General features: G+C 40.2%; 1 long non-coding RNA gene across 1 annotated transcript; it reads right to left on the minus strand.

The window, feature by feature from the left end:
- Positions 1-344: 344 nt before the first annotated feature.
- Positions 345-2756, minus strand: LOC143268894 (uncharacterized). Its single transcript, XR_013045073.1, has 3 exons — positions 2509-2756; positions 1824-1998; positions 345-651 (listed from the first exon to the last, which is right to left on the minus strand). It is a non-coding gene; the product is annotated as an uncharacterized LOC143268894 (long non-coding RNA).
- Positions 2757-11822: the final 9066 nt, after the last annotated feature.

Below are 11822 nucleotides of genomic sequence, written 5' to 3' on the forward strand. Positions count from 1 at the left end.
TTATTATTATTATTATTATTATTATTATTATATGTGCATTGGTGTCTCTCCTGCCTGTGTGTCTTTGAGAGAGTGTTGGATCCCCTGGAACTGGAGTTACACAGTGGCCATGTGGGTGCTGAAAACTGAACCCGGGTCCTCTGGAAGAGCAACCAGTGCTCTTAACCACTGAGCCATCTCTCCAGCCCCACACTCTTTCCTTTAATTTTCAAGAACACTTGGATTCTGATAGCTGCTGATTATGGAAGAATCACTGAGCTTAACTCAGTTCAAAGTTTGGGGTCAAGGCCAAGGAAGCCTCATCTAGATAAGCCAACTCTTATCCACAGATGCCCCAATATGAAAGAAATGCTGATTTTGTATGTTTCTAAAATCTCAAAAACTATTGTTTTGTGATGTTGTTGGAATTGCTGACTGATCCAAGGACCTGGAATCCAGCAGCAACAAAAGCTGTGTAAGTCCCCATTGGACTATATGCAAATTAAGAGCAGTCTGGCCCATTATTGTGTTTACTCACCCTGGTTCAAAGTCTTGGTCATTACTTGGTGTCCATATTTACATGTATGAACAAAGCTGAATTCAGGTATGGTTGTTTATCATGGGTGTCTACAAGTCACATAGTCTTACAACGGCTCCTCCAAGCAGTGTGTCCTCAAATAATGAGAAGAGATTTAAACAAACCTGGATGTAGTAGTTACCAACATCACCCACGGCACCCTCCCTGTTTTTCCCTGAGTATATTTTCATTGCATGTTGTAAAGAAATGCTTAAGGAAATTGATGCCCTATTGAAATCCTGTGTGAATATTTTAGAGCATATTTTATTGTTGTTGTTAAAGCACATTTCGAGTGAACACATTTTAAAGTTAAAAAAGGAGGTTATTAGAGGCTGTAGGCATGCCTGTGAATAGCATGTCAGGGGCATGAAGACAATCCAAGAGGCTCTTTTGGCTACTAACATTTTCATAAGAGGCCTGATTAGTTATGAGGCAATTGTGAGACTTGATGAGTTACATTCCAAGAAAGAAAAATAGTTTCTCTCATTTAGCAGCTGTGGAATCTTGTGGTAATTACTGGAACATTCCTTTTCAGTAAACGTAAAGCTTGCTTTTTTATGTCCCAGTAAAATGCTTAATCTGAAATACATATTTTAACTTTGTCTTATTTACAACTTTCTTCCTCCTTGTAATTCTAAATTACAGTTCAGAAACTGGATTTACAGGTTTTTGCCTCTAAATAGGAAAAAAAACTAAAAAAAAAAAAAAAAAAAAAAAAGCAAAAACCACCACTGACCATAGCTGGCTGTCAGCTTTTGATTATTATTTAAGATGTGTATTTTCCTCTAAAGGTACCGTCCTAATTTGTGTACCCAGTTAAACTTTGTGCCTCTGTGCGCGTGTAAGGACAGTCGCCCAGCGTTTCCAGGGGGGCATGTTAAATTACACCTTGTGTCCTTTGCCACAGTGTGAAATTCTGAAGCGTAAACATGAGCAGAAAGAGGAGCAGCTTGAGAAATCCAGAAGCAACAACAATCCTCTCTCCCAGGACCTTTCCAGTCTGCCTACAGCTGTCCCCGCAACCTCTCCCAGTGATTACTAGAACAAGACCAGCTCCCACTCTCCCAGGCCCCTCACCCGCACCCCTGCCTTGAAAGTAAAGGGCACTGTCAGTTCTGAGAATGAAATTGCCAAAATAACAAAAGTTACTGGAGTGGATAATTTCTCACAGAAACTGACAGTCCCTACAAACAAAAATCTGCCTTCCTTATCCTTTGTCCCACTCGGTACTGGGGAAAAACAACTCTACCCTCAGGAGAACCTTCACCTTTTGGCCGAGGAGTAACACAAATAACATTGCCATCTTGGAATATTTTGCTGGTCCCACCCTTCTGTCTTTATCACCCAGCTCTGTGCACGCATATCTTTTCGTCTCTTCATTTTGCTCTGGGTACAAAAACAAGTATTTGTTTGCCTGAAAAAATACCACGTGGTGGACATGGCTGAAAAACAAATAAACAGTACAAACTTCAGAATTTTCTCCTTCACCTCACCATGCCTTCTAAAAGCCTCCAGACCTCCCAATAGCAGAAGAGTTACAAGAAATGGAGAAGGAAGGAGGGAGGAAGGGAAGGGGGAGAGCGACCGAGACAGTGGTATCATCTCAATTTTAATTTAAGGAAAAGAAATGTGCATCACGCAAACACACTCTATCCTTTATTCCTCACTCTCGCCTCCAAAATAAAACCAAGCAACACAACATAACAACCAAATAAAAACCCATAAACCCTCTATGGCTCAGAAGGCCAAGAGCGAGTTGCTTGCTGGTTAAGAATCTTTCAGATTAAACTCATTTCAAAGACATTTGCAGTCTTCCCCAACAATGACAAACAGGGCTCTCCGGGCAGACTTGGTCACTGCCATCTCTGAGTTAGTAATGCTAGTTGACTCAAGGAGGCTGGAGATGGTTCATGTAACAAGAAACAACCAACCACAATGTCCCCTTCACTTACTTCTGTTTATGGTATCCTCTTTATTGATTATTTTCCATAATAAGTTCATCTGCTTGGGATGGCTAGTTGGTAGGGAAACATTTCTTGCCTTGTCTTAATTGTCATGCCTTGTGGAATGTTTATCAAGGACAGAGCCTTCCTCAAGGAGTTACTTTTCCTAGAATCTGAGGAGGGTCTCAACTAGGTAAACAATGACGTCACGGTGTCTGAGCTCTCTCCTCTCCCATCCAAACTGGCTCAGTATGCTGTTGAGCTGCACTGTTTGACTAATTTTAAAACCGACTGAAAAATGTGCTCACCAAAGGGACAATGATTAACGAAATCTGTAAATTGCCATTTCACTTGCTAATCAGTAGCTCAGAAGAAAAGCGGAATCTGTGGCTAATGGTCCAGGAATGAAACACATACCCAGAAGAGGCTCTTTGGATCAAAGTGTTTTTCAGATCCTTAGAATTTTTTTTCTCTCCTTCCTTTCCCCATATCATTCATTCTGCATTAAAACAAAACAAAACAAACAAAAATGGACACACTTCACTAAGAAGGAATTGTATTCCCAGATTCATTCCCTCCTGAACTATACATGTGAATCTCTCCAGTTAGTTTCCTCTCAGCGTCTCCAGGGATCTGTCCTGTCAGGGTGGTGGACTGGCTTGGAGTGTAGGCCCTGCAAACCACCGCCCCGACTCAGTACCTCAGAAGCCTGAGTCTTCTTTGCCGCCTCATGGGGTTTTGTAAAATGGTAGAACTGTACTCTGAGAGTCTGGGAAGACGACTCAGTCAAGCGCCGCTTCAGGAGTGTAAGGACCTGAGTTCAGATCCTCACCACTCACATAAAAGCTGGCCACAGCGGACCCCAGCATCTGTAGTTGGAGGGAAGAGTGAAGAGACAGGAAGATTCATGGGCCTTGTTGGAAAGCCAGTATAGCCAAATCAGTGAGCCCCAGGTTCACTGAAAGACTGTCTGGAAAAAAAAATGAGGTGGAGAATGATTAGAGGCCCTCAGTGTCAACCTTAAGTCTTCACACACGTGTGCATCCACATATAAGTATGAGGAAATACAAACTATACTGTGAAGTGAATAGGATTGTTATAAAGACAGAGCGGTAAAATGCAAGTCAGGATTTTATAGTTCTATCCCCCTAGTGAAGAATAACTTAAAAAAAAGAAGACACAAATGTAGTGTTCGGTTTTTAAAAATTCCCCAAACTGAAAGCAAATTGGCAAACATTGTGATCACGGTTTCAACTTTGTTATTTCTCCGGCCGTCTGCTCTGTGTCAGTTGGGAGGCAGCTGAGGAGCCTATGGGTCTCCATGGCAGTCTGTTGTCTGTGGATGTTATCACTGGAATTCAGGCTAAGAGCCGTTCTATAGATCACAGAGAGATTAGACCAAATGCCCTGGGGGAAAGTATACATCTGCCATTGTATTACTTGTTGGCCGGCACTAATAATGGCTAGTTTTTCTACTCTGTTCTTAAGTTGGAGCTCACATAGTATTGTATGCTTGGATAGTCTTCAGGGGCACAGAAATCGCTGGGTGCCGGCTTTATTAATCTGAAACAAATGTAATCCAACAACAAAACATAGATCTTGAGATTATAAAGTGCATCCACATCAGCTTCAGATGCATGAGGTCTAGAGTTGGTTTATTTCATCACTCTATTCTTCCTTAAAATGTCCGTATTTTCTTTACTGTGGGCCAGCTCAGCAGCCCTAGCATCAAGGCAACTGAGGCAAACTGATTATTTCAATAAATTATTTTGGGGTATTACGGGCTCTCTTGAAGGGCATCTGGATTCCTGAGAGTGGGTATGGAGCCATAGGGCACCTGAGACAAGGAACCAGGATAAGCAGAGTTACCTAAAAAGGAGGTGGGGGGAGGGGGGACGGGAGGAGGGAGGAGAAATGTAGCAGCGAATGGAGACTTGGTAGCCAGAGAAAGCCTAGTCAAAGGAGGTCCTCTAACCAATGTTAGGGATGTGGCAACTTTTGCGGGTCACAACAGCAAAGTTGGAAAAGAAGGATGGTTAATGGTACAGGCAGAGGAGCACTGGGAGGCAGAACTGAAGGATGAATGAATATTCCGCGTCTGATGCTAAGGGAAATAAGTTAGATGTGGGGTAAATGCAGAGCTGTCATCGATTTCAGTTTGATTAGTTGACAACTTTCTACTTTTCCATTGGGGGAAAAGGTTGTTTATTTACTTAGACCTTTTTGCAGCGTAGGAGAAGCGGGGCACGCAGAGAGCAAAAAAAGGAATTTTATAATTAAATACCCGTTAACTCCTATCTAGAAGGTGTTGGCGTCAGACTGCCTTTTCTCCTTCTTCTGCTGTCTGAGCTCTGCTTTGTGGAGATGTCAGCTGGAGGAAACATTTTATTTTACAAAACTCTTAGTGCTTTAAACACGTGTGTACACACAAGCCCGGGACATCCTTTATATTATCAAATATTTGATTTCCTGCGAGGTTAACGGTTTTTCATATTTTTATTTCTGCCTTTTGTGAGCTGTCAGCTTTGTCATTTGAAAGAAGGTTTTTTCCCTTTCCTTTTTTTTTTTTTTAACACCTTCAAGCTAAAGGAAAAAAAAAAGTCCAAGATCAAGAGAATCTGAGATGCTCTGATCTAGGGTAGGTGGGTAAGGGAAACAGGAGGAAGATAACCACGATACAGGAAGAGTCATGGATATACAGATCCTAACACAGGAAAACAGCTCTGGGTAGTCAACATCATGGGAATTAGCCTGATATGAAACTTCCTGTGGGTGCGTAGTTAGTACCCTGCTTCTGGAAATAGGATTCACAGTGCACCTTGGAACTGTCTATTCCATTAAATTTAAAAAATCACTTTGTTTTATTTTTAATTACATGGATGTGTGTGTGTGTGTGTGTGTGTGTGTGTGTGTGTGTGTGTGTGTGTGTATGAATGCTGGGCATGCACATGCCAGTAAAGGTGCCTTCAGAACCAGAAGAGGGCCTCTACTCCCCTGGAGCTAGAGTTACAAGTGGTTGTTAGCCAACTGAAATGGGTGTTGGGAATTGAACTCAGGTCCTCTGCCACAGCAATTTGTGTGCCCAATGATTGAGCCATCTTTATAATGTCTCTATTCCATCTTGAACCTCCACCCCAAATATCTTTGAGTGAAGAGCTAACAATTATTAATATACACACAAATAGGGAACATCTTACGTGCCTGGTGTATGTATGAACACCTTACATGTCTCAAATTATTTAATGACCAAAACCAAAACACAACAACAAAAAAACAACCATCCCTGGAAGTAGTGATTATCTTCCAATGGAGGCAAATGATGCTTGGAGAGGCTATATATGTGTACCATTGTCAAAAGCTAGCCCCAAAGGGTGGAACACAGCACCTCACAAAGCCAGCATTAGAATCCACGCTCTCAGCTGCAGCTACCTCAGCCTTTTCCACAAGTGGCCCCCTTTCACCAGAAAGGTCTATGTACCTGTGTTGGTCAGCTTTCATAGCTGGCTTGCCACAACCTGGAATCAACTAGAAAGAAAGGCTCCATGAGGGATTGATTGACTGTCTTATGTTGGCCTTGGGTATGTCTGTTGGTGATTGCCTTGATTGTCTTAGTTGATGTGGGAGGACCCAGTGTGGGTGTGGGCAGCACCTCCTGGTAGCAGGCTTTTGTCTAATCCCAAGTGGTCAGCACTGGACATATGCACATATGGAATATATATCACATAGGAATATATATTTACATATGCACACACATATATGTATATACATGTCATAATAACTAAAGAAGCAATCATGAATTGGGTGGGAAAAGGCGTTAGGAGACAGGGGAGTGTGGTAGAGGCAGCAATCCTGTATGAAGATTTTTTTCTTTTTCCTAGCTCAGCTTTCACATTGCACAGTGAGTTCATCTACCCTTGCTGATGCTTCTGATTATTTATTAGAACAACCTTCTTTAGGTTTTCAGTGTGAAATGAAGATCAGCAGCTCTCAAGAAATCCTCCAGGCCTTCAGCATCAGGTTGGGACTGCTGAGGCTTCCAGCCTGTGGACTGAATTACTACCAGGTTCTTAGCCTTTCCATCATGAGACAACCATTGTTGGGCTACCCAGACCATATAAGCCAATCTAACACATCCCTTTTAAAATACATTCATTCTGTTGGTCATGTTCACTGTTTACTGCAGTGATCTCAGGTATATGGCACATAAAGTATATACATATATATATATATATATATATATATATATATATATATATATATATATGTGTGTGTGTGTGTGTGTGTGTGTGTGTGTGTGTGTATATATATATATACTTTATATATATATAAAGAGCCTATATATATTTACTGAGAATAAATCACAAAGAACTTTACTTTAGGGCAGGCAAGATGGCTCAGCCGGTAAAGGAACTTACTGCCAAAACTGATGACCTGAGTTTGATCCCTGCAACCACATAGTGGAAGGAGAAAACTGACTTTTGAAAGTTGTCTTCTGACATCTACATGAGTTCTGTGGCGTGTGTACATGGTCTTACACACACACACACACACACACACACACACACACACACACACACACACTCAATTTATTTTAGAATAATTTCACAATGGATAAAAACAAAAGCAAATTTGCATATTAGGGAGATGGATGTCCTTGGCTGAATATTTAACATTGCAAGGGGATTTTTCAGAGATGACCGATACTTTGATTTTTTATAATATCAATGCTCAGCGTGTTGCTTTGCATAAATACAGTACAAAATGGCAGAAGGAGGCTTTGGGCCATTTCAGAAACTGAGGAAATTATGACTCAAAATGTCCTCATCCGAAACTGGTCCTCTTTGCATTTCTTGAATGACATTATAGGATATAGTCTGGAGACTATATCCTATTTATCTTCTTTAAAATTTCTCTTTCCTGTGCCAGTGACATGTCTCAGCAAGTTAAGGGACTGGCTGACAAGTTTGATAACTTGAGTTCAATACCCTAGTCCCCTAGAGTAGAAGAAAACATCATGATGATGGTGATGATGATGGTGGTGGTGGTGGTAGTGGTGGTGATGATGGTGATGATGATGGTGGTGGTGATGGTGGTGGTGATGGTGGTGATGGTGGTGGTAGTGGTGGTGGTGGTGGTGATGATGATGATGGTGATGATGGTGGTGGTGGTGGTGATGGTGATGATGATGGTGGTACAAAGGAGGAAACTTTATATCCTCTTGTTACTTTTTCCTAGCCAAACTATGTCTCTTGATTATTTTACCACCCTAGACCATGGACGATATAGACAGAATTAGTAAGTTATAGAACTATTTATGACTCAAAATGTTCTTCCTCTAAATTTCTAGAGCCTCTGATTTGATGGGAGCCATAAGCCTAAGCAACCCTTGACACACATGCTGCCATATTTGAGTTTCTCTCCTCTTTTGTTATATTTTTATTTTTTATTTTTTTTGGTTTTTCGAGACAGGGTTTCTCTGTGTAGCTTTGCGCCTTTCTGGATCTCGCTCTGTAGGCCAGGCTGGCCTCGAACTCACAGAGATCCACCTGGCTCTGCCTCCCAAGTGCTGAGATTAAAGGCGTGCGCCACCACCGCCTGCCCTCTCCTCTTCTCTTAGATCTAGGCCTTGCTTAAGTCTCCATAGCACCAGAACCTCTTCTCACAGATACCAGAACCTCTTCTCAGATATCAGGTGAATGAGCTGCAGTTAAGCAATTAGGCAGTTAGACAAGGGTAGATAGACAACCCCCAGAGCCACATTCCCTGCTGGCCAAACAGCCTATAATTAAAGTCCCTTCCTGTTTGCAACCCCCATAATTAAGTCCCTTCCTGCTTGTGCCTACCTATATATGCCTTCAGAGAAAAATAAGTCAGGTGGTGGTGGCGCATACCTTTAATCCCAGTCCCAGCACTCGGGAGGCAGAGCCAGGCGGATCTCTGTGAGTTCGAGGCCAGCCTGGGCTACCAAATGAGTTCCAGGAATGGTGCAATGCTACACAGAGAAACCCTGTCTTGAAAAAAACAAAACAAAAAAACAAACAACAACAAAAACAAACAAACAAACAAAAAAAAACTTTGGAGCTTGATCAGACATCCTGTCTTGCTCTCATTTTTTGTGTCTCTTGTCCCTCTCATTTGTCCCTCTCATTTGCCGGCCCTCCCTTCAGGTCCCCATTGAGGACCCTGCTGGCTGGGACACTGATTTGCAGATGGCTGTGAAGTTATTTGAATTGTATATCTTATTCTCCTAAATTGTTTTAGTTAAATATTTCTAACTCTACTATTTCTCCCTGCCCCCACTTTAAAATACAGTTTATCAAATCTATTTAAAGTAACGAGGCTTTTCAGAGCACACCATTTTGGCAGAAAAATTTGAGATGTGGAAAGTCTGAATACTAAGAAATGGCAGGTGAATTTATATAGACACAGATCAAAACAGTCATATCCGTAAGTATACAATTGGTTGTTATTGACATATGAGTGCATCTGTGAAAAACGATGCTATAGTCAAGATGAACATCTGTCTTTCCCAAGACTTCCCTTGTGGCCCTTGTACACTAGGTGGTTCTTAATGACTTTCTCTTCTCTTCCACCATTTGTACATATCTGGAATCACCAATGGCATTCTATTGATATGTATTAGTGTTCATTTATATGAAGACTCATATAATACATATGAGTCTTTTGAATGGTGGCAGGCTTTGGCTTCTTTCATTGAGAATAATTATTGTTAGGCACACCAGTAGTTCATTCTTTCATATTTCTGAATAATGTCCCATCATGTGGTTACACCTGACTCTCTTATAGAATATCAATAGACATTTGGTCTCTGTCAGTTTTTGAATATTACAAATAAAGCTGTTATTTTTATGCTCACAATTCTATTTAGAAATAAGATTTAGTTCTTGGACAAGTAACAAGGATGTAATGATTAGAGTGTATGGTGGGTGAAAGTTGTACTTCTAAATTAGTTGTAATATTTAAATACCACACCCCTAGTATGTGAGTTTTGTCTCTTCAATAGTTCATAATAAGGATGCATTCTCTTCCTTAGTCATCCTAATAGTTTAGTTACATTCCATTGTGGCTTTAATTTGCCTTTCTCTAGTGCTGAGGATCTTTTAATGTGTTTATTTCACACTTCTATACCATTGGGTTGTAAATCTGTTTTCATGCTTGGCTCTTCTTTTTCACTTTGCATGTTTTGCTTTATTTCTGTTCTCTAGAACAGTTCTTTTATTAGACATGATATGAAAACATTCTGCTTAGGCCTTTTTTTTTCTCTTAACAGTCTTTCAAAAGTGATTTTTAAAATTTTGATAGAGTCCAGATAATTAAGCACTTTTTTAGGGGGAGGGTCTTTTTTCTTTTTCTTTTCTTTTCCTTTTTTTTTTTTTTTTTTTTTTTTTGGTGTCATACAGAAGTTTTTGTATTGCTCAGGTTCACAAGGAAAGCATGTTTCAATTTCTTCTAAAATTTCAAAGTTCTAAAAATTTGTGTTTAGATCTATAATCAACCTTAGCTTAATGAAAATTTTAGATAATATGAAACTTAATGTAATTTTCACACAGATAATAACAGGCTTGTGAAAAATATTCAGGTTTTCATATGCATATAGATCTGTTTCATTAACTTATTTGTGAATCTTTATACACCATTTTGATTACTGAAGTTTTATGATAAATCTGGAAATCAGGTAGAATTAGTTATTCAACTTAAGTCTGCTTTGTCCAGATCATCTCAACTATGGGAGATACCTAGAATTCTCATAACAGTTTTAGACTCAGCTCCTCAATTTCTATAAAACAGCATGCTAGCATTTTGGTTGGGGTTGGAATAAAGCTACAAATTAGTCAGGAGAATTGACACACCAGTGGAGGGTGGTTATCTCTCCATTTGTTTGGGTCTTTAATTTCTTTTAACAATCAATGTTTTGTAGTTATATATTTTTTGTCTTGCATGTCTATTGTCAGATTTGTTCTTAAGTAATTTTTTTTTTCCGAGACAGGGTTTCTTTGTGTAGCCCTGGCTGTCCTGGAACTCATTCTAAAGACCAGGCTGGCCTCGAATTTACAGAGATCCACCTGCCTCTGTCTCCTGCGTGCTGGGATTAAAAGCATGTACACCACTACCACCTGGCTAGTAATTATTATTGTTATATTAGTTATATTTAAAACTTTTGGCTTGGGGATTTAGCTCAGTGGTAGAGCACTTGCCTAGCAAGCACAAGGCCCTGGGTTCGGTCCTCAGCTCCAAAGGGGGGAAAAAACTTTCAACTTCTATAAACTGATAAATTTTCTTTACCTATTTATAGACATACAGTTGGTTTTTAAAGTTTATTTTCTGCAACCCTGATGGATGACCTAAATGTTTGTTTTTCACTCACAAACTCATATTTTGAAATTCTAATGCCCAAGATGGTGGAACCTTGGTTAGGTGACTGAATAGGGGGCACTTTCATGAACTCATGGCCCTACTAATGAAGTCTGGGGGAAGCTTGGTTGCCCCTTCCAACATGTAAGGATACTAGAAGAAGGCAACGAGACACTTTTACCAAGTGCTAAATTTGTTCATTTCAGGCCTTGGAGACTCTATAACTGTGAGAAACAATTTTCTGTTTTCTTTATAAGCTATTTCATTTATGTTATTTTGTTATAGCTACTTTAATGGATAAAGACAGTTGGAAAATTTCATTAGTAAGTCTTGCAAGTTTTCCACAAAGTTCCATGGGACATTTTGTATGATCATATTACTTAAAAAAAAACTTTATTTATTCCTTTCCAAATGTAGAAGACTTTTTGTTTCCATTCTCTACTTACCTCACTTGCAAGAAACTTCAGTGCCATGTTAAACAGCTACAGGTTTAGATGTAATTATATTTCCCCTCACCATAAGGGGAAGATATTCAAACTTTGATCAGGTCTGATGCTAGTTATTTTCATAAGCACGTGAGAAAAGTTTGTTTCCGTTAGCAACTTGACATGCCCGGCAAGAAGGAACCTCAACTGAGGAACTGACTCCATTGGTTTGACCTGTGGCCATGTCTACGGGCTATTTTCTTAATTGCTGATTGACATGGGAAGGTACTGTCCACTGTGGGTGGTGCCAACCCTAGGTAGATAACCTTGGCTGTGTTATAAAGGGACTGGAACATGAGGCTGGAAGCAAGTCAGTAATCAACATTTCTCCATGGTCTCTGTTCAGTTCCTGCCTCCACGTTCCTGCCTTGAGCTCCTGACCTATCTACTCAATGACAGGTTGTGATGTGGAAATATAAGCCAAACAAACCATTTTCTCTTCCAAATTGCTGTTAGTCAGGGTTT

The sequence above is a fragment of the Peromyscus maniculatus genome, chromosome 16 (assembly GCF_049852395.1).
Source record: "Peromyscus maniculatus bairdii isolate BWxNUB_F1_BW_parent chromosome 16, HU_Pman_BW_mat_3.1, whole genome shotgun sequence".
In the NCBI taxonomy this organism is placed as follows: domain Eukaryota; kingdom Metazoa; phylum Chordata; class Mammalia; order Rodentia; family Cricetidae; genus Peromyscus; species Peromyscus maniculatus.